The sequence below is a fragment of the Sus scrofa genome, chromosome 15 (assembly GCF_054392235.1).
Source record: "Sus scrofa isolate SSC_HxYL_T2T_F1_AM1 chromosome 15, Sscrofa_HxYL_maternal_Yorkshire_Landrace_v2.0, whole genome shotgun sequence".
NCBI classification, from domain to species: Eukaryota; Metazoa; Chordata; class Mammalia; order Artiodactyla; family Suidae; genus Sus; species Sus scrofa.
In genome coordinates, this window is record NC_139397.1 from 17707096 (window position 1) to 17734656 (window position 27561).

At 37.4% G+C, this 27561-nt stretch overlaps 1 protein-coding gene across 47 annotated transcripts in view; it reads right to left on the reverse strand.

The window, feature by feature from the left end:
• Nucleotides 1–27561, reverse strand: part of MBD5 (methyl-CpG binding domain protein 5) — a 438228-nt gene that overhangs the window by 81466 nt on the left and 329201 nt on the right. The window contains exon 6 of one of the 47 annotated variants that reach the window (XM_084998682.1): nt 8194–8321. The exons of the other annotated variants lie outside the window; for them this stretch is intronic. The gene's annotated coding sequence lies outside the window, so the exon portion shown is untranslated. The remainder of the gene's footprint in view (nt 1–8193; nt 8322–27561) is intronic. 47 annotated transcript variants of the gene reach the window in all.

The following is a 27561-nucleotide window of genomic DNA, read 5'->3' on the forward strand; positions in this document are numbered from 1 at the left end:
ATAAGCAAATACTGTTTAGTAGAAAAAATACTATGAAAGAATGATGATTCACTTCAGTAAGAAAGGGATATTAGATGTAACTGCATTGGGAGCAGAAACTAAAAGCAGCAAAATATGGATGAGGGAGATAGCCTATAGATAAAGGAGCTTAAAACTGGAAATATATCCTTCAATAAAAGAAGTCCATAAGTGATGGGAATAAGATAACTATTGTGCTAAAGTTATTTTAGTCAAATGTATAAATAATATTGGCTAACAAATTGCCATCTTCTGGGGCTTTCTATACACACATGGTAGCTCACTTAATCCTTGTCATAATCCTTTAGGTAAGTACTACCATTTTTTTCTAGAGCTGAGGAAACCAAGGCAAGTAAAATTAAATAATTTTACCTTTAAATAACTTTACTTTCTCTTTTCCTCTCTGATAATTTCTCCCTTTCCTACTTTATTTTTTCTCCTTAGTATTTACCACTAACATACTGTATATATTTTACTGTTTACCCTGCTATTACGGTCTGTCTCTTCTGATAAGAACAGAAACTCCCTGAGAATATGGATATAGTAATCATCAAATCCTTGCTAATTTTTGATTTGCATTCAATATCTCCCTGAAAGTTGGCTTTGTATAACAACTTTTTTATTTCTAATAGCAACCTACACATGCTAGAGCCAAAAATATTTGTTGAGTGAATGATGAGCATATTAATCCATAAGGGTATACAGCGCTCTTGCTACTGTAGCACTGCACATGTCGCCACAGATAGGGGAGTTCCAAATAGCATCAATGTCCTCAAAGTACTGAGGAATGGAAATAGGTGGAAGCATCAAGAATAAGAAATCCTCACATCCCAATTACTTCCACAGTTTCATCATCTAATGATGCTGAAAAATGCTTATTCACCACTTCTTCTAGGATATCCTAGCTTCCTGCTGCATTAACCTTTCTTGGAAATGCCAGAACCATTCATAACTCTACACCTATGTATGTGTCTTTCCCTGGGCACAGAAAGATTTCCTCCCACTTTCTTAAAGCAACCTTTTGTTCTTTGACTAAATTCTAGGGTCAACTCCTCCATGAAGCCTCTTTCCCTCTCCTGGTTAGAGTTACTGTCTCATTCTCCAGTGTTGCTTACATATATGTAACAGAACTTAGCACATTCTGTTTTATGTACTTTACATGATCAAGTATATGGTATGAAAACAGTGTGCTTTGAATTGTTTTTTTTCCTCACCTATAGAACATTTTTTACTCCCCTAAAATATAGAAAAGTCCTTAATGATACGATAAAAATCACTCAGTGATATACAAGGTGGTTAGCTGTAGGTATGTATACAAAAAAATCCAATGAAGGCAAAATAGAATCTACTTTTCTTATTTTATTTTTAGTTCAATTTCTTGATTTGGGGACTCTCTCCAGAGTATCTGGCACACATAAAATTACTTGTTGGATAAAAAAATGAGTGTCTGTAGACAAACCATGGCATTAAATGTGAAATGGCACGGCATAAACTAAATGTAATAGAAAGAACAATGAATTAACAGTAAATTTGGTATCTGCAATTTTCTAGCTGTATAAGTTTAAGCAAGACATGTAACCTGAAGTTTAATTTTTCAAGTTGCTAAGATTAACAAACTGAACTAAGGATTGAACCAGATTAGTATTTTTCAAATTATTTTAGTGGTAGATCTCTTTTGTCTAATAAAATCTAAATTAAAACTATAATATATAAAACAGAGAAAGATATTTGCTGGTGATAATTCATTTTATAAGAGCAAATTATAATATTACTTCTTAAAATCCATCAATAAGATTAATCAACTATTTTGATTAATAAGAGCTATAAAATCAAGGGATATGGCTGACAGCTGCAATTTTAAATCATCTTCAACAAATTTATTTCTGAACTTTGTTTTGGATTTATAATATTGAGACAATTCTGATTACCAGAGAAAAGCTACTGCGAATGCCAAGTTTTTTTTTTTTTTAGTTCTGAAAATTATTTATTTGTTTTTTTGGGTTTTTCCTCTTCTTTTTTTTTCTTTTTATTTTCCCAGTGTACAGCAAGAGGGTCAGGTTATCCTTACATGTATACATTACAATTACATTTTTTCCCCCACCCTTTCTTCTGTTGCAACATGAGTATCTAGACAAAGTTCTCAATGCCATTCAGCAGGATCTCCTTGTAAATCTATTCTAAATTGTGTCTGATAAGCCCAAGCTCCCAATCCCTCCCACTCCCTCCCCCTCCCATCAGGCAGCCACAAGTCTCTTCTCCAAGTTCATGATTTTCTTTTCTGAGGAGATGTTCATTTGTGCTGGATATTAGATTCCAGTTATAAGTGATATCATATGGTATTTGTCTTTGTCTTTCTGGCTCATTTCACTCAGTATGAGAGTCTCTAGCTCCATCCATGTTGCTGCAAATGGCATTATGTCATTCTTTTTTATGGCTGAGGAGTATTCCATTGTGTATATATTCCACCTCTTCCGAATCCAATCATCTATCGATGGACATCTGGGTTGTTTCCATGTCCTGGCTATTGTGAATAGTGCTGCAATGAACATGCGGGTGCACGTGTCTCTTTTAAGTAGAGCTTTGTCCGGATAGATGCCCAAGAGTGGGATTGTGGGGTCATATGGAAGTTCTATGTATAGATTTCTAAGATATCTCCAAACTGTTCTCCATAGTAGCTGTACCAGTTTACATTCCCACCAGCAGTGCAGGAGGGTTCCCTTTTCTCCACAGCCCCTGCAGCACTTGTTATTTGTGGACTTATTAATGATGGCCATTCTGACTGGTGTGAGGTGGTATCTCATGGTAGTTTTGATTTGCATTTCTTTAATAATCAGGGATGTTGAGCATTTTTTCATGCCAAGTTTGTTTTAAACGGCAAATTTGACTGACAATTTAAGATCTTTGTAATCAAAATGGTCTGGAAGCTTGAAGGAAAGTAACATTACTCATGTTTCTGGTCATGAATACAAAGTATGGGCAAGAACTACCCAAAACTTAAATTAAGCAAGAAGACTTTCTTTAATACAATATTATCACATTAATTTGCCATTGTAAAACTGTTAAGGAGTATAAGGATACATGGCAGGAGAGTTCCCCAGTGTTCTGTTTGTATTTATTTAATGGAGCATACATATGCTACAGCTCATCTCTTGCTTGCATAATTTTACTCGGTATATAATAATGAGCTCTAGGGGTTGTTTTTTTTTTTTAAAGCCTAGCTAAAAACAGAAAAACAGAAATGCATACTTTTATGAAGTTCAAATATCTACATCAAAATTGGTAGCAAGGTTTTAATTAGCAGTTCACAAAAATATAAACTAGCAGCACAGTTTATTTTTGTTTCATGATGTGTTTATATGTAACAATTTGCTATAACACATTTCAGTGGGCATGTTATTTTCATGACAGTGTTAAAATACTTAATGTAATTTTAAAATTTAAAGTTGTATGTATATTAATGATTGGGTCACTACTCTGTACAGTAGAAATTGACAGAATGCTGTACATCAACTATAATAAAAAAAATTGTGTCCAACATTTGGGAAACTCCAAAGAACCTCCCCTGAGCTGGGTATTCTGGTCCTTCGAATTCTGTCATTTCTACATAAGCTAGAGAATCAAGAATGATTTTATACAGATGACTTCAATATTTTCAACTCAGTATTATACATGTTTACTGGGACAGGGAAAAGCCTGATCGGACTCAAGTGGAGCACTAGGAGTGCTAGCGAGTATCATAAATATAGCTTTAAAAAACATGTCAGTCTTCCTACTATAGGATGAATCTCTATGCACATAAGCTAAAAACAGCTTTGGTATCAGAGATCCATGACATTTCTAACATAAGTGTTGCTGGTCTACAAGTATCTTAATTTATAAATGCAATTTCATTCCCAAATAGTTATTTTCTGATAACAACATTTGTCAAATGAAATATAACTTTTCAGTGATTTTGCCTTTATTTACTTGGAGAACATATTCTGATTTGAACTACAGAGGAAACTCTTTTAACTGACCTCCACGTAAACAAATCACTAAATTAATCAAAACAGTATTTCCATTTGAAAGCAGACAAATGCTTACTCCTTACCCGCTGAATTACATGCTTTCTAATATCAGTTGCGTTATTTCCAAAGCTGTCTGAGTCAAACACTTGGTGGTGTCATTTAGGAACTTAACTAAATATTTTGTAAAGGAATGAAATATAAATATAAAAAGAATGACTGTGTATATGCAAGTTAAGTTTAAAGCATAGCTTTTAATACCAGCCTCTTAAAAAATGAGGTTGATCAGGATGAGAAAGAAGAGAATCTTGAGGGGAAAACCTTACAAATCATGGTTAAGAGTACGAATTCTGGATCTAGATTACTAAATTAAAATCTTAGCTCTACTACTTGTTGTGTGACTTAGGATAAGCTATATCTCTGTTCCTCAGTTTTCTCATTGGCAAAATGATAATAACACTACTGCACAGGGTTGCGCACATTGAATAAGTGAAGATTTGTAAAGTACTTAGTGCCTAGCCCATAGTAAGCATGATGTAAATATCTGGTAAATAAATAAAGATAGCTGGTCATAAAGGAACTCTCAATGACTCCAAACAATTGAAATCACACTGAATGTATCATATGATCAAGTTTCCATGTAGAATGTCATAAGAAAATGATATCCCCAAACATCCCAGTGTTTGTAAATTTTAAAAAGTCACTCATATATAGGCAGTGGTGAAAGCCAATTTGAGCTCAATAATCATGAATTTATGGCAGAACTCAGAATGTGATCTTAGTTACCGGAATATGACTTATCAGATAAGACAGGAGTATGGACAGAGTTGGACCTCAGGGTTATAGAGGATAGGCATAGAAAAAACAAACACAAGACAGATACATGATGTTTGCAACTGATTATCAAACTATTACAAAAAATATACATGAACACTCACATAGAGTCGGGCAAGAAAGAATGATAAAGCAAAATGGCAAAATGCTAATTGCTGAATTTGTGCCAATAGAGTTCTGTGCACTACTGCAACTTCCTGGTAAGTGTGAATTTATTTCAAAACAAAAAATTGTTAAAATGTAAGAAAAACAGAAACAAAAGTAAAATAGGACCATAATGTTGATGGGGAGTGGGTAAAAGAGGACATGAATTCTGAGACATGGCAATTGGGTTACTGAAATATGGAACACAGAATCTAAGCTGGAATAAAGATTTACATGAAGTTAAAAAACACACAGTACAGGTATCAGGGGAGGAGGAAAGAAATTGTGAATATATAAGATGCAGGGGAAATAATCTGACCTGAAGGAGTTAAAATGTTGGGTAGACAAAACATAGACTCTTGGAAATTATAAGGCAATAGTGATCAAATGCTCAAATAAATAAAGGAGAAAGAAGAATTCTGCATTAGGTCAGAAAAAGTCAATATAATATAAAGAAGTATTCTAATTTTTTTTTTTTTTTTTTTGTCTTTTTGCCATTTGTTGGGCCGCTCCTGCGGCATATGGAGGTTCCCAGGCTAGGGGTCTAATCGGAGCTGTTGACACCAGCCTACGCCAGAGCCACAGCAACGCGGGATCCGAGCCACGTCTGCGACCTACACCACAGCTCACGGCAACGCCGGAACCTTAACCCACTGAGCAAGGCCAGGGATCGAACCCGCAACCTCATGGTTCCTAGTCGGATTCGTTAACCACTGCGCCACGACGGGAACTCCAAAGTATTCTAATTTTGAATCTCTTCCTTACCTTGCCTAACTCCTAACTGAAGCTTAAAGAAGTGTTTAGAGAGAGAAGAAGGAAGGAAGGAAGGCAGGCAGGAAGGGAGGGAGAGAGGGAGGAAGGAAGGAAATAAATCTCCAATCCATCTTGTGTGAATGGAGAAGGACTACATTTGGGAGAGAGATAGGTAGAGAAAGATAAAACTTTCTAAATAAGTTGTCGATAGAAATGTGTCCATTTGTAGGTGTTTATGTGGAATTGTCTTAGTCTTGAATATTTAGTAAGACAAATAACTATTAAATGAAGTATGATTAATAGACATAAATAAATAAAACTGACAGTACAAGAAGTCAACACGATCATTTTCCTAGCGAATCCAAACTATAAAATTATTAGAACCAAGGACAAAGGTATTTAGAAGGTAGCTAGATACAAAACCAACATACAAAAATAAGAAGGACATAATTGTTCTATGAAATAATAAAATATATTAAAAGGTTGTAGTATTCAGGCAAGAATAGGCAAGAAGTGTAATAGAGGAGATTGGCTATAAATAAATCCATAGGTATTAGAAGTATAATAGAAGAGATTGGCTTAGGTATATGAATTTAGTTTATCATAGAGGTGGCATTTTAAATCAGTAGGATAAGGATGGCCAATTCAATATATGCTGTTGGGATAACTGTATACTCACTTGGGGGAAAAATGAGTTACTTCCATAGCTCATGTAATTCACTAAAATGCATTCCAGATGATGCAAGACTTAAGTCAGAAATAAAAACTAAATCAAACTAAAATATAAATGCATTAAGACAATATAAAAGGACATGTTTATTTGTACCATATTTATGAAAACCTTCTAAAGTAGATACAAATGCCATAATGAAAAAGACTGTTAAATTTGAGAGCATCAAAACTTAAAACTTCTGTTCAGCAGAAAAATCACTGAAAAACTTAAAAGACAACTGATAGCCTGGAGAAAACATGCAACATAAATAACAGTCTAAGCATTAGTATTTGGAATGTATAAAGAACTTCCAAAAATCAATAAAAAAGAGAAAAGGCCCAATAGAAAAATGGGCAGTAAATATGGATAGGCTGAGAAGAGGAAATGCAAAAGGCCAGTAGGCTTAAGAAAAGATGTTCAATCTTAGTAGTAATCAGAAAATACAAAATGAAGCAGTAACAAAGAATTTTAACTTGCAAGATGTTTAAACATTTTGAAAAGATTGATAATAGAAAGTTTGGTCAACCACAGGAAAATAGCTAGGGTCAAAATAGTGGTAGAAGGATCAACTGCCGCCTCCTTTTAGGAAGGTATCAGCATCAATATTATGATATGCATATCCTTTCAAACAGCAACTACTCTTCTTTATCATGCCTGGAGAAATAATCAAATATGTGCACAAAGAATTATGTAAAATGATATTCACTAGCATTGGTCATTAGAATGAAAAATAAAACCAACCTAAATGCCTAGTTAAAACTAGGGAGTGGGTAAATAATAAAACATTCATAATATGGAGGATAATACAACACTTAAAAGAGGTAGTTCTGCAGTGAAAGGGAAGAATTTCTAAGACATACTGTCAAGTAAGGAAAAGTGAGCTGAAGAAAATGTTTTGAAAGTAAAAATACGTAAGTGACACTTAAATATCAAAGATGAGATTGAGATGGCAGAATAGAAGGACTGGAGTTCAACTTCTCTCCTAAAAACAACAAAATCACAACCAAATGCTGAGCAATCTTCAACCAAATGGGCTGAAAACTTTCAAAAAGATATCCTACTCCAGAAGACAAAGAGGAGGCCACAGCAAGAGGTAGGAGGGCTGATTACACAATATAAGCAACCCCATACCTCCTGGGTTGGAAGCCCCACAGACTGGAAAGCAACAGTATCACAGACAATCACATACAGGCGTGAGAGTTCTGAGCCCCACGTCAAGTCACCACACCTGGGGATATGGCACTGGGAGAAAGAGCCCCTGGAGCATCTGGCATTGAAGGCCAGTGAGGCTTGTGCGCAGGAGCTCCACGGGACAGGGGGAAATGGAGACCCCATTCTTAAAAGGCACACACAGACTTTCACATGCAGTGGGTCCCAGGGTAAAGCTAAGTCTTTAGAGGAATCTGGGTCAGACCTGACTGCAGTTCTTGGAGGATCTCTTGGGAAAACAGTGGGTGACTGTGGCTTGATGTGGGGGAAGGGCAATGGAAGCAAAGCTCTTGGGAATATTTATCACCATACCTTTCTCCGGAGGTAGCCATTTTGGGAAAATCAGTCCCCACCTATCAGTGCTGAGAAGCCCCAGGCCAAACAACAATCCAGGTGGGATCACAGTCCCTCCCATCAGTAAACAAGCTGCTTCAAACACCCCCAGGCACACGGCTGCCTCTAATCTCACCCAGAGACAAAGTCCCACCCACCAGAGGGATTAGAATCAGCACCACCTACCAGTGGGCAGGCACCAGTCCCTCCGATCAGGAAGCCCCCATACCAACTTCAGCCACAAGGGCAACAGATGCCAGAAGTAAGAGAGGCTACAACTCTATGATCTGTAAAAAGGTCACCACACCAAAAACCTATAAAAATGAAAAGACAGAGAACTATAACTCAGATGAGGGAAAAAGGAAAAACCCCAGAAAGTCAGCTAAGCAATGAGGAGATTCTCAGCCTCCAGGAAAAAGACTTTAGACTGTTGATGCTAAGATGATGCAAGACATTGGAAATAAACTGGAGGCAAAGATGGATAATTTACAGGAAACACTGAGCAAAGAGATACAAGATATAAAACTTAAACAAGAAGAGATGCAAAACACAATAACTGAAATAAAAAATTCTTTAGAAGTGGCCAACAGCAGAATACAGGAGGGAGAAGAACAAAAAAGCGAGGTGGAGGACAGATTAGTGGAAATCACGGATGCAGAACAGAAAAGAGAAAAAAGACTGAAAACAAATGAGGAGAGACTCAGAGAATTCTGGGACAATGTTTTTTGTTTTCTTTTTTCTTTTTATTTTCCCACTGTACAGCAAGGGGATCAAGTTATCCTTACATGTATACATTACAATTACATTTTTTCCCCCACCCTTTCTTCTGTTGCAACATGAGTATCTAGACAAAGTTCTCAATGCCATTCAGCAGGATCTCCTTGTAAATCTATTCTAAGTTGTGTCTGATAAGCCCAAGCTCCCGATCCCTCCCACTCCCTCCCCCTCCCATCAGGCAGCCACAAGTCTTTTCTCCAAGTACATGATTTTCTTTTCTGAGGAGATGTTCATTTGTGCTGGATATTAGATTCCAGTTATAAGTGATATCATATGGTATTTGTCTTTGTCTTTCTGGCTCATTTCACTCAGTATGAGAGTCTCTAGGTCCATCCATGTTGCTGCAAATGGCATTATGTCATTCTTTTTTATGGCTGAGGAGTATTCCATTGTGTATATATACCACCTCTTCCGAATCCAATCATCTATCGATGGACATCTGGGTTGTTTCCATGTCCTGGCTATTGTGAATAGTGCTGCAATGAACATGCGGGTGCATGTGTCTCTTTTAAGTAGAGCTTTGTCCGGATAGATGCCCAAGAGTGGGATTGTGGGGTCATATGGAAGTTCTATGTATAGATTTCTAAGGTATCTCCAAACTGTTCTCCATAGTGGCTATACCAGTTTACATTCCCACCAGCAGTGCAGGAGGGTTCCCTTTTCTCCACAGCCCCTCCAGCACTTGTTATTTGTGGACTTATTAATGATGGCCATTCTGACTGGTGTGAGGTGGTATCTCATGGTAGTTTTGATTTGCATTTCTCTTATAATCAGCGATGTTGAGCATTTTTTCATGTGTTTGTTGGCCATCTGTATATCTTCCTTGGAGAACAGTCTATTCAGGTCTTTTGCCCATTTTTCCATTGATTGATTGGCTTTTTGCTGTTGGGTTGCATAAGTTGTTTATATATTCTAGAGATTAAGCCCTTGTCCGTTGCATCATTTGAAACTATTTTCTCCCATTCTGAAAGTTGTCTTTTTGTTTTCTTTTTGGTTTCCTTTGCTGTGCAAAAGCTTTTCAGTTTGATGAGGTCCCATGGGTTTATTTTTGCTCTAATTTCTATTGTTCTGGGAAACTGACCTGAGAAAATATTCATAAGGTTGATGTCAGAGAGTGTTTTGCCTATGTTCTCTTCTAGAAGTTTGATGGTGTCCTGTCTTATATTTAAGTCTTTCAGCCATTTGGAGTTTATTTTTGTGCATGGTGTGAGGGGGTGTTCTAGTTTCATTGCTTTGCATGCAGCTGTCCAGGTTTCCCAGCAATGCTTGCTGAATAGACTTTCTTTTTCCCATTTTATGTTCTTGCCTCCCTTGTCAAAGATTAATTGACCATAGGTGTCAGGGTTTATTTCCGGATTCTCTATTCTGTTCCATTGGTCGGTCTGTCTGTTTTGATACCAGTACCACACTGTTTTGATGACTGTGGCTTTGTAGTATTTCTTGAAGTCTGGGAGAGTTATGCCTCCTGCTTGGTTTTTGTTTCTCAGGATTGCTTTGGCGATTCTGGGTCTTTTGTGGTTCCATATAAATGTTTGGATTGTTTGTTCTAGTTCTGTGAACAATGTCATGGGTCATTTGATAGGGATTGCATTGAATCTGTAGATTGCTTTGGGTAGTATGGCCATTTTTACAATATTGATTTTTCCAGTCCAGGAACATGGAATATCTTTCCATTTCTTTACATCTTCTTTGATTTCTTTGATTAAAGTTTTATAGTTCTTGGCATATAGGTCCTTTACCTCCTTGGTCAGGTGTATTCCGAGGTATCTGATTTTGTGAGGTACAATTTTAAAAGGTATTGTATTTTTGTACTCCTTTTCTAATATTTCATTGCTGGTATATAGAAATGCAACTAACTTCTGAATGTTAATCTTATATCCTGCTACTTTGCTGAATTTATTAATCAGTTCAAGGAGTTTTGGGGTTGAGTCCTTAGGGTTTTCTATGTATAGTATCATGTCGTCTGCGTACAGTGACAGTTTGATCTCTTCTCTTCCTATATGGATGCCTTTTATTTCTTTTGTTTGTCTAATTGCTGTGGCTAGGACTTCCAAACCTATGTTGAAGAGCAGTGGTGAGAGTGGGCATCCCTGTCTTGTTCCAGATTTGAGTGAGAAGGCTTTCAGTTTTTCCCCACTGAGTATTATATTTGCTGTGGGTTTATCATAAATGGCTTCGATTATATTCAGGAATGTTCCCTCTATACCCACTTTGGCGAGGGTCTTGATCATGAATGGATGTTGGACTTTGTCAAATGCTTTTTCTGCGTCTATTGAGATGATCATATGATTTTTTTTTTTTTTTTTTGTCTTTTGTCTTTTGTTGTTGTTGTTGTTGTTATTGTTGCTATTTCTTGGGCCGCTCCCGCGGCATATGGAGGTTCCCAGGCTAGGGGTCCAATCGGAGCTGTAGCCACTGGCCTACGCCAGAGCCACAGCAACGCACGATCCGAGCCGCGTCTGCAACCTACACCACAGCTCACGGCAACACCGGATCATTAACCCACTGAGCAAGGGCAGGGATCGAACACGCAACCTCATGGTTCCTAGTCGGATTCGTTAACCACTGCGCCACGACGGGAACTCCCCTGATCATATGATTTTTGACTTTTTTTTTTGTTAATGTGGTGTATGATGCTGATTGATTTGCGTATGTTGAACCATCCTTGTGAACCTGGGATGAACCCAACCTGGTCATGGTGTATAATTTTTTTGGTATGTTTTTGGATTCGGTTGGCTAAGATTTTGTTGAGAATTTTTGCATCTATATTCATCAATGAATTGGGCGATAGTTTTCTTTTTTGGTGGTATCTCTGTCTGGTTCTGGAATGAGGGTGATGGTGGCACCATAGAATGTCTTTGGGAGTATTCCTTCTTATTCAACCTTTTGAAAGAGTTTAAGGAGGATGGGCACCAATTCCTCTTTATATGTTTGATAGAATTCACCTGTGAAGCCATCTGGTCCTGGACTTTTATTTGTAGGGAGTGATCTTATGACCTCTTTAATTTCATTTCTAGTGATTGGTTTGTTCAGTTGGTTTGTTTCTTCTTGATTCAGTTTTGGCAGGCTGTAAGATGCTAGAAAATTGTCCATTTCTTCCAGATTGTCAAACTTGTTGCCGTATAGTTTTTCATAGTATTCTCTTATGGTTTTTTGTATTTCTGCTGTATCTGTTGTGATTTCTCCTTTTTCATTTATAATTTTGGTTATTTGGGTTCTTTCTCTCCTCTTTTTAGTCAGTTTGGTCAGGGGTTTGTCCATTTTGTTCACCTTTTCAAAGAACCAGCTCTTGGTTTTATTAATTTTCTCTATTGTTTTTTGAGTCTCTAATTTATTGATTTCTTCTTTGATCTTTATAATTTCCTTCCTTCTGCTGGCTTTAGGTCTTTTTTGTTCTTCTTTTTCTAATTCATTTAGGTGGAGGGTTAAGTTGTCAATTTGGGATCTTTCTTCTTTTTTGAGAAAGGCCTGTATTGCTATAAATTTCCCTCTGAGCACTGCTTTCGCAGCATCCCATAGGTTTTGAGAGGTTGTGCCTTCATTATCATTTGTTTCAAGGTAGTTTTTAATTTCCTTCTTGATTTCCTCATTGACCCATTGGTTTTTTAATAGCATGTTGTTTAGTCTCCATGTAGCAGGTTTTTTCTCATTTCTTTTCCCATGGTTGATTTCTAATTTCATGGCATTGTGGTCAGAGAAGATACTTGAGATAACTTCTATGCTCCTAAATTTACTGAGGTTAGCTTTATGTCCCAGTATGTGGTCGATTCTTGAGAATGTTCCATGAGCATTTGAGAAGAATGTGTGTTCTGATTTTTTTGGATGTAGTGTCCTGAAGATATCAATTAAGTCTAACTTTTCTATTGTTTCTTTTAGGTTCTGTTGCTTTATTGGTTTTCTGTCTAGAGGATCTGTCCATTGATGCGAGGGGGGTGTTAAGGTCTCCTACTATTATTGTATTCTCATCAATATCTCCCTTTATGCCTGTTAATATTTGTTGTATGGGGCCAATGTTAAATGCAACAACATCTGTATTGTAGGGGTGCCAGAAGGACAAGAGAGAAAAAGAGACAGAAAAAATAGTCCAAGAGATAATAGCCAAAAACTTCCCTAACATGGGAAAGGAACCACTCACTCAAATCCAGGAAGCACAATGAGTACCATATAAAATAAACCCAAGGAGGAATACACTGGGACACATATTAATTAATCTGACCAAAATTAAAGACAAAGAGAAAATCTTGAAAGCAGCTAGGGAAAAGAAACAAATAACATACAAGCGAAACCCGATAAGGTTATCAGCAGATTTTTCAGCAGAAACTCTGCAGGCCAGAAGGGAGTGGCATGATATACTTAACATGATGAAAAGAAAAAACCTCCAACCAAGATGACTTTACCCAGCAAGGCTCTCATTCAGATTTGAAGGAGAAATCAAAACCTTCACAGATGAGCAAAAGCTGAGAGAATTCAGCAACACAAAACCAGCCTTACAACAAATACTAAAGGAACTTCTCCAGGCAGAAAAGAAAAGACAGCAACAGGAGACAACAATACCACAAATGACAAGGCTCACCAGTAAAGGTATATATACCAGTAAAGATACAAAATCATGAGGGTACAAATGCAGGACAATGGAGATGCACTTACAATTAAGAAACCAACAACTTAAAATAATCTCTTATACATATATAGACACTCATATCAAAACTTCAGAATAACTGCAAACCAAAAATCTACAATGGATAAACAAACAAGAAAAATCAACTCAAATTCAACACTAAAGATAGTCATCAAATCACAAGAGGAGAGAACAAGAGAAGAAGGAAAGAAAAAAGAGCAACAAAAAACAAATCCAAAGCAATTAATAAAATGGCAATAAGAACTTACATATCAATAACCACCTTAAATGTCAATGGACTAAATGTGCCAATGGATACAAAAAAAAGAGCCATACATATGCTGCCTTCAAGAGAACCACTTCACTTCTAGGGACACATACAAATTGAAAGTGAGAGGATGGAAGAAATTATTCCATGTAAACAGGAATGAAAAGAAAGCTAGAGTAGCAATACTCATATCAGACAAAGTAGACCTTCAATTGAAGAATATTTTAAGGGACAAGGAAGGTCACTACATAATGATAAAGGATCACTCCAAGAAGAAGATATACCAATTTTAAAATATCTACACACCCAACATAGGTTCACCACAATATATAAGGCAACTGCTAACAACCTTAAAAGGAGAAATTGACAATAACACAGTAGTAGTGGAGGACATTAACACCCCACTTACTGCAATGGACAGGTCATCCAGACAGAAAATCAATAAGGAAACACAGGCCCTGAATGAAGCATTAGACCAGATGGACTTAATAGATATTTATAGGACATTCCATCCAAAAGCAACAGAATACACATTCTTCTCAAGTGCACAGGGATCATTCTCTAAGATTGATCACATCCTGGGCTACAAAGCCAACCTCGGTAACTTTAAGAAAATTGAAATTATATCACGCATCTTTTCTGACCACAATGCTATACGACTGGAAATCAACAATAAGAAAAAAACTGCAAAAAACACAAACATGTGGAGACTCAACACCATGCTACTAAACAACCAATAGATCACTGAAGAAATCAAAGAGGAAATTTAAAAACACCTGGCAGCAAATGACAATAAAGATACGACACTCCAAAACCCATGGGATGTAGCAAAAGCCATTCTAAGAGGTAACTTTATAACAAGACAAGCCCACCTCAGGAAACAAGAAAAAGCTCAAATAAACAAGCTAACTTTACATCTAAAGCAGCTCCAGAGAGAAGAACAGACAAGACCTAAAGTTCGTAGAAGGAAAGAAATCATAAAGATCAGAGCAGAAATCAATGAAACAGAAATGAAGAAAACCATAGAAAAGATCACTGAAGCGAAAAGCTGGTTCTTTGAAAAGATCAACAACATTGATAAACACGTAGCCAGACTTCTCAAGAAAAAAAGAGAGAGGACTCAAATCAATAAAATTAGAAATGAAAAAGGAGAAGTAAAAAGAGACATCATAGAAATACAAAGGGTCATAAGAGACTACTATATGCAAGTATACGCAAATAAAGCGGAAAACCTGGAAGAAATGGACAAAGTCTTAGAAAAGTACAATCTTCCAAGACTAAACCAAGATGAAATAGAAGAGATGAGTGGACCAATCACATGTACTGAAATTGAAACTGTGATTAATAAAAGGTCCAACAGGAGTTCTTGTCGGGGCTCAGTGGTTAACGAATCTGACTAGGAACCATAAGGTTGCAGGTTCCATCCCTTGCCTCGCTCAGTGGGTTAAGGATCCGGCATTGCTGTGAACTGCAGTGTAGGTCACAGACATGGCTCGGATCCCACGTTGCTGTGGCTGTGGTGTAGGCCAGCGGCTACAGCTCCGATTAGACCCCTAGCTCGGGAACCTCCATATGCCTCGGGAGCAGCCCCAGAAAAGGCAAAAAGACAAAAAGACAAAAAAAAAAAAAAAAAAAAAAAATCCAACAAACAAAAGTCCAGGACCAGATGGCTTCACAGGCGAATTCTATCAAACATTTAGAGAAAAGCTTACACCTCTCCTTCTGAAACTATTTCAAAAAATTGCAGGGAGTTCTCTGATGGCCTAGTGGGTTGAGGCTCCTGCGTTCTCACCGATGTGGCTCTGGTTGCTGCTGTGTGGCGTAGGTTCAATACCTGGCCCAGGAATTCCCACATACTGCCTGTGTGGCAAAAAAGAAAAAAAAAATACAAAAAAAAAAAATAACACAAGAGAGAACCTGAAATAAACGTTGCAACTCTCATTTAAAAAAAAAAATTGCAGAGGAAGGGACACTCCTAAACTCATACTATGAGGCCACCACCAACCTGATACCAAAACCAGACAAAGATTCCACAAAAAAAGAAAATTACAGGCTAATTTCACTGATGAACATCAATGCAAAAATCCTCAACAAAATACTAGCAAACCACATCCAACAATACATTAAAAGGATTGCACATCATGATCAAGTGGGATTTATCCCAGGGATGCAAGGGTTCTTCAATATCCACATATCCATCAGTGTGATACACCACATTAACAAACTGAAGAATACAAACCATATGATCCTCTCAATAGAGGCAGAAAAAGCCTATCACAAACCCCAACACCCATTTCTGATAAAAACCCTTCAGAAAGTGGGCACAGAGGGAACCTACATCAACACAATAAAGGCTGTATATGAGAAACCCACAGCTAACATCATTCTCAATGGTGTAAAGCTAAAAGAATTCCCACTGAGATCAGGAACAAGACAAAGATGTCCTCTCTCGCCATTAGTCTTCAACATAGCTTTGGAAGTCCTAGCCACAGCAATCAGAGAAGTACAAGAAATAAAAGGAATCCACATTGGAAAGGAAGAAGTAAAACTATCACTATTTGCTGATGATGTAATACTATACCTGAAGAATCCTAAAGACTCTACCAGAAAACTGTTAGAGCTCATCCATGAATTTGGCAAAGTCGCAGGGTACAAAATTAATACACAGACATTGATGGAATTTCTATACACTAACAATGAAAGAGCAGAAAGAGAAATTAGGGAAGCAGTCCCGTTTACCACTGCTTCCAAAAGAATACAATATCTAGGAGTAAACCTACCTAAGGAGACAAAAGACCTGTACTCTGAAAACTATAAGACACTGAGGAAATAAATCAAAGATGACATAAACAGACGGAAAGACATACCATGTTCTTGGAATGGAAGGGCCAATATTATGAAAATGACTATACTACCCAAAGCAATCTACAGATTCAATGCAATCCCTATCTAATTACCAAGGACATTTTTCACAGAACTTGAACAAAGTATCCCAAAGTTTGTTTGGAAGCACAAAAGACCCAGAAGAGCCAAAGACATTTTCTTTCTGAAAAAGAAAAATGGAGCTGGAGGAATCAGGCTCCAGCACTTCAGACTATAGTACAAAGCAACAGTCATCAAAACCATATGGTACTGGCACAAAGACAGAAATACAGATCAGTGGAACAGGACGGAAAGCCCAGAATTCAACCCACGCACCTACAGCCAACTAATCTATGACAAAGGAGGCACGAATACACAATGGAGAAAAGACAGCTTGTTCAATAAGCGGTGCTGGGAAAACTGGATGGCCACATGGAAAAGAATGAAATTAGAACCCTCCCTAACACCATACACAAAAATAAACTCCAAATGGATTAAAGACCTAGATATAAGACCAGACACTATAAAACTCTTAGAGGAAAACATAGGCCAAACACTCTCTGACGTAAATGACAGCAACATCTTCTCCAATCCCCCCTTAATGACAGTAAAAGCAAAAATAAACAAATGGGACTTAATTAAATTTAAAGTTTCTGCACAGCAAAGGAAACCCTAAACAAAATGAAAAGACAACCCACAGAATGGGAGAAAATCTTTGTAAATGAATCAACTAACAAGGGATTATGCTCCAATATTTATAAACATTTTTTTTTTTTTTTGGTCTTTCTATGACTGCGGCACATGGAGATTCCTAGGCTAGGCGTCCAACTGGAGCTGGTAGCTGCCAGCCTACACCAGAGCCATAGCAAGGTGGTATCTGAGCTGCATCTGTGACCCACACCACAGCTCAAGGCAATGCCAGATCCTTAACCCACTGAGCAAGGCCAGGGATCAAACCTTCATCCTCATGGTTCCTAGTCAGATACATTAACCACCCAAGCCATGACAGAACTCCCAAAATTTATACACATCTGCAGCTCCATACCAAAAAACCAAGCAACCCCATCAAAAAATGGGCAGAAGATCTAAACAGACAATTCTCCAAAGAAGACATATGGATGGCCAAAAAACACATGAAAAGATGTTCAACATCACTCATTATTAGAGAAATGCAAATCAAAACCACTATGAGGTACCACCTTACACCAGCCAGAATGGCCGTCATCAAAAAGTCTACAAACAGTAAGTGCTGGGAAGGTGTGGAAAAAAAGAACCCTATTACATTGTTGGTGGGAATGTAAATTGGTGCAACCACTGTGGAAAACAGTGTGGAGATTCCTCAGAAAACTAAAAATAGAACTACCATTTGATCCAGCAATCCTGCTTCTGGGCATCTATCCATGGGAACACATGTACTCCGATGTTCACTGCAGCACTATTTACAATAGCCAAGACATGGAAACAACCTAAATGTCCATCGACAGAGGAATGGGTAAAGAAGATGTGGTACATATACACAATATAATATTACTCAGCCATTAAAAGGAATGAAATACCAGCATTTTTAGCAACATGGATGGACCTAGAAGTTATCACGCTAAGTGAAGTCAGCCATACAGTGAGACACCAACATCAAATGCTATCACTGACATGTGGAGTCTGAAAAAAGGACAGACTGGACTTCTTTGCAGAACAGATACTGATTCACAGACTTTGAAAAACTTATGGTTTTTCAAGAAATTCATTGAGTAATATAAAAAAATAAACATTTAAAAAAATAAAACCTCCAAAAAAATCATATACAAGGATGTAATACTTCTGTATCTATCAGTGGTGACATTTGGTTCCTTTTCACATCACATGCCATAAATTTACAACCTATTCTTCCCTGGCTTTTGTAAAAGCAATCTTTATATCTCACCTTCAGAGACTAAAATTACATGTTAGGTCAGAGGAACATGTGCTGAGTACCTAGTATATATTGAGGTGCTCAAAAACAAATAGCACAAGGTATACGCCTTTAAAACCTAAGGAATAACTTTTGGAAACCATTTGCAAGATTCACTCCAGAGGCATGAAACAATCAAGTATTTAAGACATGTTTATTTTTGGCACTCTACATAAACTGAGGTTCAACTTTCAAGAACTGACTCAGGAATGAATTTTAACATGTCACATAGAGGTGTATAAGGTCCAATTACTCAAATCAAATACTGTTTTTCTCTGTTCATTAACTTGGACTTTAATATTTTATAGCTAAAAAAGCCTAGAATACTAAGTATAAGCTTTTAAAAAGGCATTTGACTTTCTTTGTTTTTAATTACATAAAGGTCCTTGGAATTCTTCAGCGTATAATTCAAAGTTTTTCCTGGATGACCTAGACTGTGTAAAATATTTTTTGGACCAAGAATGAAAACATAGCAGTAAGCTTGATACTAACATTGAAATGTCAGTTTGTTACATTTGAGTGTCAAGAATACTCACAATGGCAGAAATTCTTGGGAATCTGGAACAAGTCAGGATTAAAACTCCAGGAGTTCCCATTGTGGCTTAGCAGTAACAAACTCAACTAGTATCCATGAGGATGTGGGTTTAATCCTTGGCCTTGGTCAGTGGGTTAGGTATCTGGTATTGCCATGAGCTGTGGTGTAGGTCGCAGATGTAGATTGGATCCTGTGTTGCTGTGGCTGTGGTGTAGGCTGGCAGCTCTGATTCGACCCCTAGCATGGGAATCTCCATTTGCCTCAGATATGACCCTAAAAACAAAAACAAAAACAGAAAGAACAATAACCCCCCCCCCAAAAAAAAAACAAACAAAAAAACCCAAAACGATTAGGAGTTTCCGTCATGGTTAAGTGGTTAGCGAATCTGACTAGGAACCATGAGGTTGCAGGTTCAATCCCTGGCCTTGCTCTGTGGGTTGAGGATCTGGCATGGCCGTGAGCTGTGGTGTAGGTTGCAGACGCGGCTCGGATCCCGCGTTGCTGTGGCTCTGGCATAGGCTGGCAGCTACAGCTCCGATTAGACCCCTAGCCTGGGAACCTCCATATGCTGTGGGTGCGGCCTTAGAAAAGACAAAAAAAAAAAAAAAAAAAAAAAAAAGATTAAAACACCAAAGTTAGCTTACGACACTTTAGGAATACTAGGAGATGGATGACACAAGCAATTTTATCTCTGGAAAAATCAATCTAACATTAATGAAAAATTTTCTATGGCAATATGATACTGAAGCAAAAGTCCTGAATAAAAAGATAAAGATTTTTTTAGTTCTACTTATAGATTCTGTTTGAAGACTTTACTCTTTATTACAGCTTTTTGTTTCTAAGCTTCAATTGGCATAGTTTTAATATTTGTATTTTTATAGTTTCAAAAAGGATGCTGATAACTCAGATTAATCAGTAAGCTAATAAACTAGTCTCTACTGACCTACAGAGTTAAGGTATCTGGAATAGGTTATGCAACTTTTAGGAAATTCATTAATTCTAGCTCATAGAATTACATTACTATTTCTTGATTCTTTTTTTTTGTCAGAAAGATATCCAAACTAGAATCAAAAAGCAGATGTTGACATATAAATCATCTATTAAACATAGTAAGCAGCAAGAAAACACTAAAACAAGAGGCACAATTTTAAGAAATTTTTTAGAAATTTTAAAGAAGTTACTTAATTCTTAAGAAATTACCTAATTTTTAAGAAAATAATTCCAAAACCCTCAAGTAAACTGCAAATTTAGACTACCAGGTCATTTCTTACCAGTAATAAGCAATTAATAAATAAATCCAAAGATGTGACTACAATAATAATTCTAATGTTTCAGGCATGAACACTTCAAAAGACAACTGCAGCAGTAATTGGTATATTTTAAGTATGAAAACTTCAAAAGACAATATCATTTTCAAAAAATGTCAGCATACTATAACTGCCATGATTTAACTGTATTATGTAACTAATTCTGAAAGAAAGAGATAAATTATCATATTTTCAACCTTGGTTTCATTTTAGTTAATTACTTAGCTTTTTTGGGGGGTGCTGCACCCGTGGCATATGGAAATTCGCAGGCTAGGGGTTGATTGGGAGCTATAGCCGCCTGCCTGCACCATAGCCACAGCAACGCAGGATCCGAGCTGCATTTGTGACCTACACCATAGCTCATCTTGAGAGAGGCCAGGGATTGAACCCGCATCCTCACAGATACTAGTGGGATTCCATACTGCTGAGCCACAATGGGAACTCCCCAACCTTGGTTTTATATCAGACATTACAAACAGGTCACTACAATATAAGTTCTATTTTTCTAGAAAAATTTCTGGTAGCCTCAGTCTATTTCTGAGACTATGTAGAAATTTGCTAACCAAGTCTCCATTAATCTTACAAAATACAGAAAGATTTGTCCGTAACAATTAAAAATGAAATTATATTTAGTAAAGATGTATGTTTGAGATGAAAATGTTATTAATTTTTTCATTTGCTCAACAATATATGAGTAAGAGTCACACTGAATCAGTAATACAGTTAATGAGAATTTAACAATAGTTATATGTCTTTTCCCTCACTGGACATTGTAATACTTCAGTACTAAAGCAAATCTTTCTTTCTTTCTTTCTTTTTTTTTTTTTTTGTCTTTTCACCTTTTCTAGGGCCACTCCCACGGCATATGGAGGTTCCCAGGCTAGGGGTTGAATCAGAGCTGTAGCTGCCAGCCTACACCACAGCAACAGCAAAACCAGATCAGAGCTGCGTCTGCGACCTACACCACAGCTTATGGCAACGCTGGATCCTTAACCCACTGAGCAAGGCCACAACCTCATGGTTCCTAGTCGGATTCGTTAACAAAAAAACCCACCAAACAACAAACAAACAAACTTTGTCAAAAAGTCAGTTTTATTCTAAGTTTTATGATTTTCTTTATGTTCATTCATTCAAAAATATATGAACTAAGTTTAGAATCAAATGAAATTACTTAAATCCTTCACGAGGGCCCATTATATATCAGACATGGTTCTAGGCATGTGGAACAGTGTAACTGGGAGGCCTATATTGTAATGGCGGAAGCAGACTAAAGACCAATAAATGAATATGTAAATAAAATAATTGTTACTCATGTTAATCTCTATGAAAGAAATAAACAAGGCCCTAAGAGAGCACAAGGGTAAGGGGTAGAAAAGATCTCATTTACAGATGAGAATTCCTCCATGAGGAGATGAAATATAAATGAGACCTGAAAGATGAGAGAGAAATTGGGCAGGAGAAGAGAATCAGGGGAAAAATACCTCAGACAAAGGAAAACAGCATGTGCAAAATTTCAGAGCTGGACAAAGACTGGGTTTGTTCTAGAAACTGAAGGGAGATCAATTTTGCTGGAATGCAGTGAGTGAAGGGGGCAGTGGCATGAGATGGGGTTGGAGAAACAGGCAGGGAGGGAATCATGTAAGGCCTCATAATCCATAACCATGTTGTGAATTTTATTTTAATTGCAAGGGGAACCTACCAAGAGGATAAGCAGAGGAGAGACAAGACTTTAGCTGTACTTTGGGAAAGAAGGAATCTCTTTTTTGCTGTGTTAGGAATGCACTGGGAGAAACAATTTGCAAGAAGTCTTTGTGATAATAGCTGACAGGCCTGACAAAATTCTGGATGCTTGTTCACAACTGTCTCTTAAAACTGTTTCTTTGTATTTAAATCTGACTGATAATAACAGGTACCACTGGAATGTAATTGGAGAAATGGGTCATCTTACCTTGCAGATTTTAATAGTCTAGGAAGTACACACTAGGGGCGGTTACATATGTATCAGACTTTGGAAAAGTGTATTTCAAAGCATTTGAGAATAGCTAAAAGTACATTGTCAGCATGTACTATAAAGAAGGCAAAGTAAGTTTTGAAATTAAAAAAAAAAAAAAGACAATCTGCCATGACCATACAATCATTCTAAGCCCAAAGATGAAGAAACCAGACAGTTTTGGAGAGGAGCAAGGGGTTGCATGCACAGGGAGCTTCCTATGTGGCTTAGGTATAAAGAGGTCATGTTTAAAAAGTAAAAATAAAGGTTATATAAACTTAAGATTCAGTCTTTAAGATCTTATGTGATTTGACCTCTGAACGCTCCCTGACTACATTCTGTACCACTCTTCTTTGTAAACGAATTTCCAGTTGTGTCCTTTTTTGTGTTCCTTGAATATGTCAAATTCATACTTGACTTTAGGTTTTTGCAGTTGCTGTTCCCTCTTTTAAACTCTTTTAATATTTGAGCTCAAATATCAGCTCCAAATATACTCATTTTTCTCCATAGCACATATTCCTAACCAATCTGTTTATATGTCTGTTGCTTTTCTCTCACTACTAGAATTTAAGCAACAGAGTGAGGATTTTGTCTGTCCTTTCCATGGCATTACCCTCAGGTTTTCGCATAGTATCTGGCACATTCTAGACTTTCAATAAATACTCATTGAATGGAAAGAAAGAAGAAAAGTAGGACAAAAAGGGGAAAACAAAAAGGCATGTGAGAAAAATACCAAAAAGCTTATCAAGTCACAGTGAATTGGGTTTTAGAAAAATTCTAAAGATACAAAAGGAACTTTCAGAGTTATTATTAGAACAAGAAGAAAATTAAGAGAAAGATTTTTTACTTGGATAAACAGCAAAATAATAAAAGGAAATTAAAAGAAAATTAAATTTTAATTTTATTATTGTTTTCTTGATCAAAGAGAATAAATCAATAAAAAAATAAATTTGATTGAGAATAAACCATAGAGGTCTCCAGCTTCCAGTCAAGATAGAAGAGCAAGGGTCATATTTGCCCTCTTACTCAAAATAACTGAAAAACAAACCAGGTAAACAATGAAACAATGTTTTTAAAAACATTAGACATCAGTCAGTCAAGGACAGTGATTCTTCAGAAATAGGAAACAAAGGAGATGAGCCCTAGAACTGAGCTAGCTTACTGCCTTGAGTGAGTTTCTAGTCTGTGTGTAAAGGTTATCTCAGTTGGAGCCCAGCAGGCTAAGTTGAGGAGATGTAGATGAAGAGTTAGGGAAGATCAAGCCAGTGTGAGTCTGCAGAGAAGGGGGCTGCACAGAGAGAAATACAGAAATGTGCATAGCATTTCCTTTGAGTATTCAGCTGAGTAATGATCAGTGCATGTATGTGAGGAAAATAACTGAGGCTGAGGAAAGAATTCCCTGAAAGGATAGAGAGAATGTCACTTGGCATTCACCCTGGGCTGAGAACTAAGACACTTCATAATTCATGAGGTATAGGTTAGTTTTCAGAAGTGTCTTGCCAATAGTGGGGAATACGATGGAGACTTAAGTCAAGCACTGTTCTGGTACCACCTAATAAGTTTTAAAAGCAAGACCTTAAAGGATCAAATTATTATTTCCAAGTAGCTTTACCACATTCCAGAGCAAAGCCGAAGGATATTTAAAGGTACAAAATACCCAGGACTCAACAAGGAAAAATTCACAATGTCTAACATGAAATAAAAATTTTCAGACATGGAATAAATCAGGAAAATAAAACACATAGTGAGGAATAAAATCACTCAATCTTGGTTGAAATTCCAGGGAATTATGTTGAATGAATAAAAAGCAAATCCCTAAAGGTTCTATTCCATTTATTTGCAAATCCTCAATCATACTAAATGATTCCATTTATTTAACATTTTTGAAATGACAAAATTTTAGAAATGGAGAATAGATGAGTTGTTAGGAATGAGGGATGGGACTATGATGAGGGCAAGACAGACATGGGTATAGTTTTAAATGCACAACATGAGGGTTCTTGTGGTGATGGAACTGTGCCTTGACTGTGGTGGTAGATACACAAACCTACATATGGGATAGAACTGTACAGAACTACATACACATACACACCCATGGATGGGTAAAGTAAAATTGGGGAAATCTGAAAAAGATCAGTGCTCTGAATCAGCATATTCTGGTTATTATATTACATTGATTTTGCATGATGTTACCATTGGGGAAATTGGGTAAAGGGTACATGGAATTCTCTGTATTAGTTCTTACAGTTGCATGTGAACCTACAATTAAATGAATAAAAATTTCAATAAAAAATAAATTGAAACTGATTCAGACTGACAGATTTTAGAATTAGCAGATAAGAACACTGACATAATTATTGCAACTGGATTCCATATGTTAAAAAATACAAAGTTATGCAAGACAGTAAAAAAAAATGACCCCTATTGAACTTCTAGAGATAAAAACTCTGAGATGAAAAATACAGTGGGTGAAATTAAGAGATTAGAAATTGCAGAAGAGATAAGTAAACTTGAAGACAGCAATAGAAACTATTCAAAATGAAATGGAGAAAGAAGAGACCAAAAAAAAAAAAAACCAAAACGAATAGTAACAGTGATCTGTGGGATGACTCAAGTATAATTTAAGTTTGCAATTGGAATCCCTGAAGGAAAAAAGAGAGGAGGGGACAAAAAAATATTAAAGAAATAATGACTAAAATTTTCATGGATTTGATGAAAACTATATGCCCAGAGACCTAAGAAAGGAAATAAATCTCAAACACAAAAAGTTTTGAAGAAACCCATCCCTGTCTTATATTTAAGACTTCAAGCCATTTTGAATTTATTTTCATGCATGGTGTGAGGGTGTGTTCTAGCTTCATTGATTTATATGCAGATGTCCAGGTTTCCCAGAAATATTTGACGAAAAGACTGTCTTTTTTCCATTTGATGTTCCTGCCTCCTTTATCAAAGATTAATTGACCACAGGTGTCTGGGTTTATTTCTGGGTTCTCTATTCTGTTCCATTGATCTATATGTCTGTTTTGGTACCAGTACCACACTGTCTTGATTACTGTGGCTTTGTAACAGTGCCTGAGGTCTGGGAGGGTTATGCCTTCTGCTTGGTTTTTGTTCTTCAGAATTGCTTTGGCAATTCTGGGTCTTTCATGTTTCCATATAAATTTTTGGATTGTTTGTTCTAGTTCTGTGACAAATGTCATAGGTAATTTGATAGGGATTGCATTGAATCTGCAGATTGCTTTGGGTAGTATGGACATTTTTGCAATATTAATTTCTCCAACCCAGGAGCATGGAATATCTTTCCCTTTCTTTACACCATCAAACTCCTGGAAGAGAAGATAGGCAAAACATTCTCTGACATCAACATCATGAATATTTTCTCAGGTCAGTTTCCCAAAGCAACAGAAATAAGAGCAAAAATAAACCAATGGGACCTAATCAAACTGACAAGCTTCTGCACAGCAAAGGAAACCAAAAAGAAAACAAAAAGACAACTTACAGAATGGGAGAAAATAGTTTCGAATGATGCAATTGACAGGGGCTTAATCTCTAGAATATACAAGCAACTTATATAACTCAACAGCAAAAAAGCCAGCAACCCAATGGAAAAATGGGCAAAAGATCTGAATAGATATTTTTCCAAGGAAAATATACAGATGGCCAACAAGCACATGAAAAAATGCTCAATATCACTAGTTACTAGAGAAATGCAAAGCAAAACTACCATGAGATACCACCTCACACCAATCAGAATGGCCATCATTAATAAGTCCACAAATAACAAATGCTGGAGGTGGTGTAGAGAAAAGGGAACCCTCCTGCATTGTTGGTGGGAAAGTAAGCTGGTACAACCACTATGGAGAACAGTTTGGAGATACCTTAGAAATCTATGCATGCAACTACCATGTGACCCAGCAATCCCACTCTTGGGCATATATCCAGACAAAACTTGCCTTGAAAAAGACACATGCACCCACTTGTTCATTGCAGCTCTATTCACAATAGCCAAGAGCAGGAAACAACCCAAATATCCACCAACAGATGATTGGATTAGGAAGATGTGGTATATATATACACAATGGAATACTACTCAGCCATAAACAAGAACAAAATAATGCCATTTGCAGCAACATGGATGGAACTAGAGACTCTCACTCTGAGTGAAGTCAGAAGGAGAAAGACAAATACCACATGATATCACTTATATCTGGAATCTAATATAAGGCACAAATGAACTTTTCCACAGAAAAGAAAATCACAGACTTGCAGAATAGACTTGTGGTTGCCAAGGGGGAAGGGGAGGGAGTGGGGTGGTTGGGGAGCTTGGGGTTAATAGATACGAACTCTTGACTTTGGAATGGATTAGCAATGAGATCCTGCTGTTTAGGTTAGGCATTTTTTCATGTGCCCGTTGGCCATAAATTTCCTCCTTCCTTCCTTTCTCCTTCCCACTCATTCCTTCTTTCGTTTTAATTGAGCAACTTTACCATGCCAGTAGCCTTTCCAGGGCACCCCAAAAAAGGAAGGTAGTGAGTCCAGAATGTAAGCCCTTGGCCTGTGTTACCTGGAGAGGGTAGGTCCTCAGCTGCCTGGCTGCCTGGGTCCCTGCTGGCCCTGGGGCAGGACTCCAGGTGCACAGTGAGTGTTGGGCAAGTGTGCCTGTAAGGAACACGCCAGTCTACGTGGCCAGCACCCCAGGTGTCAGGCAAGGTGTTCATGCAGCATTGGCTGAAACAGACCCAATTGCACCTGGGCATCCCGGGTTTCTAATCCCATGTTGGGTCTGAGAACCTTGGAGGAGGTTGCAGAGAAGGCTCTAAGGCAGGTGGGACCCGGGATCTCAGCAGCTTCCAGAGGGCCGCTGAAGTTCTGAAGATGGACTGAGATCTCAGACCTAGTGCTGCGCTCTTCGTGGCATCGGGACAGCCCTCTGATTCAGTTGATCTTTCCATTGATTAGAAGCATGCAGCTGAGATGGGATTGCGTGTGGAAAGGGCCACGTGGCAGGATGTGGAGGCGGCCTCCAGGAGCTGGAGGCCTCAGTGATGCAGTTGTGAGGATCTAGATTCTGCCAGGCACTTCATGGGCTCTAAAGGGGACCCCACAGAATACAGCTCTGACTCACCATGATTGCAGCCAGTGAGACTCTCGGCAGAGAATCAGATTTGCTCAATCAAAAAAATCTGCAATTTCAAGGAGCAAGCCCAACACGTTCCAAGTAGTTTGAACAGAAATAAAAAATCACACCT